The sequence below is a fragment of the Cupressus sempervirens genome, chromosome 4 (assembly GCF_028749045.1).
Source record: "Cupressus sempervirens isolate cs-2001-9-10 chromosome 4, ASM2874904v1, whole genome shotgun sequence".
NCBI classification, from domain to species: domain Eukaryota; kingdom Viridiplantae; phylum Streptophyta; class Pinopsida; order Cupressales; family Cupressaceae; genus Cupressus; species Cupressus sempervirens.
Window position 1 is genome coordinate 329,862,264 of NC_143121.1, and position 3,347 is coordinate 329,865,610.

The 3,347-nt window shown below is 31.8% G+C and overlaps 1 pseudogene; it reads right to left on the reverse strand.

The window, feature by feature from the left end:
- Positions 1-256: 256 nt before the first annotated feature.
- LOC149561366 (intermediate cleaving peptidase 55, mitochondrial pseudogene) lies at positions 257-1,514 on the reverse strand (annotated as a pseudogene).
- Positions 1,515-3,347: the final 1,833 nt, after the last annotated feature.

A 3,347-nucleotide genomic window follows, 5' to 3' on the forward strand; every position in this document is an offset into this window, starting at 1 on the left:
TTCTAAGGCATTTTTTATATTGAACACATCTCTTCCTTTGGTAGGATCTTCAAGTTCCTCTAGGTTCCTTTGGCTGAATAAATATATTCGACGAATGCACAACACAAGATACTGAAATCCACAAATGGTTCTTGATTGTCCATGACATTTATAGTAGTAGTCGACAATCTTTTCACTCTTTTGGCATCACTTCCACCTTGGTATAAGGTTATTCACAAGAATCTCTCATTATTTTCTACCTTACCAAGAATACTTGCTATTTTATTTGTTGATCATTTCGACTGTAATGGATGACACTCCCGTTTACTCCAACACCAACCGTAGGATAGAATACCATCTGCCTCTAATCTTACACTCATATTCCATAGTGGTTTCTACGAGATGTTCATGTCGCTATGCTTTGAAGATCAGCATTTTTTTAGAAGTATTTTCAATATTATAGCTGCTGATTTCATCATATTAATTTTAGACTATGACTTAATCCAATGAGCCTCATGAGTGTATTGACAAAGATCATGAACTGTTGACTCACTCAATGCATTTTTTGAATGCTAGTAAATCTATATATCTTGAACTAGCCACTATGGTTATGGTACAATCTGTGTGCTATCTTAATCATGTCTAGAAGAAGCTCATTCACTGTGCTAATAGAAAATGATTAATTTTCTTTAAAAGTATTTAAAGTTGTATAAGTACCTACAACTTGCCCCATCCAAATTTCTTTCTCTGATTTAACATCTAGGATGAAATACACAAGGGAAAAATAATGATTAAGAAAAACAATCCCTCCAGGTTGTTGAAAACCTATAAAATACAAATAATTGGCATCCTATCGAAAAGGATAAGGTACAACATCGGTCATTATTTTTACTAAAGCAGATGTTATGATGATCAAACTCTTTTCTAGGAGCAACTCAAGTAATTTTCCCTTCTCCTTATAGATTTATGTTCTATAATGCCAGGTGTTATGAATTTGAATTTGAGAAACTCTAAAACAAAATTCATTCACAAAAATGGAAATAAAGTCCTTAGTCTCAGTACTTCTGACCTTTACCATGCTGTTATCAAGTACTAGCATATGTAATATCCTTTCTTGTTCCATTAGAGATTTGATTTTTAGATGCTGGATCTTGTTCCATTGAAATATGATGCTACCAACCATTGAAACTACCCATCACCTTCACATTTATGTCTCTTCCTTCTCGAGTTCTTGTTTTAATTTGGAAAGCTCTAACTCCTTTGAGTGTAAGAGAGAATTGAAATATTGTATTTCTACCTACCTATACTTTGTTATCTTTGACTCATGTATGTCATTATAATTGAAATGAAATTGGTCCTTGTTCTTGGATGGCCCTTCTATCCCCTATTTGTATAATTTTTTCTATGGTCTCTTCATCTAGATGTTCACCTGTAGCAATATAGTTTCTTCTTTCAATGTTATTTAACATAATGCTTGCTTGTTTTCTTTTATGAAATTGACTTGCACATGACTTTTTAGCTTTTATATCCTTCATACTTCTTATTAATTCATATAGTACAACACTCTTTTCTCTCTCAACAGAATATTTGAAATGGATTTTATGAAGTTTGAGCATGGGCTCATGACACTCAAAAACTACCTTTCTATGATTCGTATCTGAGCACTTAGATCAGTGTTTTTGATATGTATTCAGAATAAGAGAAATATGACATATGTGGGTATGTAGTTGTAGATAATCAATCATTTCTTAAATTGTAAAGATCTAACCCCACTTTTTCCCATGCAGGAGAATGAAGACCCAAAGTTGTTAGATCGAGAGTTGGACCAGGAGCAACATCGAGGATCACATAACTAGTCAAATGCATAAAAAGAAATTATTGGTTACCTCTAACTCTATCTTCTTATGTTGTATTTTTCTTGTTCTCAATATGTATGAAAGATAGTAGTTAGACTGATGACTTGTGTGAGATATTTCATTTCTAGCATTCTTCCATTCATTTCATATTTTGTAAAAATGAAAATTGTACATATTAGTTGATGATTTATACAATGAACATTGTATCTCCTTTTGCTCATGATCTTTTATAATTGCAAAATGATGAAATGCAAATGAATAGAAAATGAATGATTTTGATGTTCTATAATGTTTCTATTAAACTAAAATTCCAACATGTGTAAAATTTTAGTAACAAAATTATCTTTTGAAGAGGAACAAGAACCATCAATACAAAGAAACAAAGAGGAAGAATTGGAAAGACAAAGAGAACGAATAAGACTGTTATGCTCAAGAAGACAATTGAATTGTGAAGCTACACCATCTTCCAATGTTGGAGTCATATCATCATCTCATATTGAAGAGAGGCTAATTTGTACATCCAATGATGTACACACTCCATCATGTCATGTTGGAGGCACAACATCAACATATCAAGTAGGTGATATTCCATTTTTTACATCTTACTGCCAAGGCACATCATCTTCAATTCAAGGTACGCAAAGCACTCAACCTTATGTTGATGTTAAAAATGTTGAGGAAATGCAAGAGATTATAACACATTCTAGAATTTGTTTTAGAAAACCAAAATATTTGATTGATATTTATACTAACATTTTGAAATCAATGCTTGACAAGATTAGCAAGCGTACTTGTTAAAGAAAAGTCAATCGCATGTTGAGATTATTCTTTGAAGAATTAAATATTGCAAGTCAATGCCAATTATTTTTTAAAATGATGAGGGATTTGAAATTTAGGCCCATCATGAATATTCTTGGGCTAAGAACGATCGACAATTCAAATGTAAAAAACATTGTAAAGAATCTAATGAGTGCTTATGACAAAGTGGGTTCTAAATCATGCACCAAAGATAGTAATATCACAAGACGAGTATTTACATTGACAATAGTAAGTACCTAAATGAAAAAATCTCAACTCATGAGAAAGACAAGAAAAACATTGAAAATTGATAGAGGTACTCTAAGGAGAGCCATGCTAGGGCATGAGAGATTGGAAAATCCAACAAAAAATGAGTTATGGACATTTAGTGGTAAACTATTGCAAAACAATAAAGAAATTAGTGAAGCTTTGGAATCATTGATTGAAGATTTTTGGACAAATAACATGTGTTTCCCCTAATCAAAGAGATGTTGTAAGAAGAGTATTCGTAGCTAAAATCACGACCCACATACAAAACATTTTTTGGACTCAATTCAGACACAATTTTTTGCAAAATTTATTGGTATGTATCCTCAAATTCAAATAAGTCAAAGGTTTTTTGAGATTGGTAAGCCTTTCTATGTGAACATAATCACACATGCACAATTTTTTGTTCTAGGATACATATTGAATTTTCTAACCATTTTGATGTTT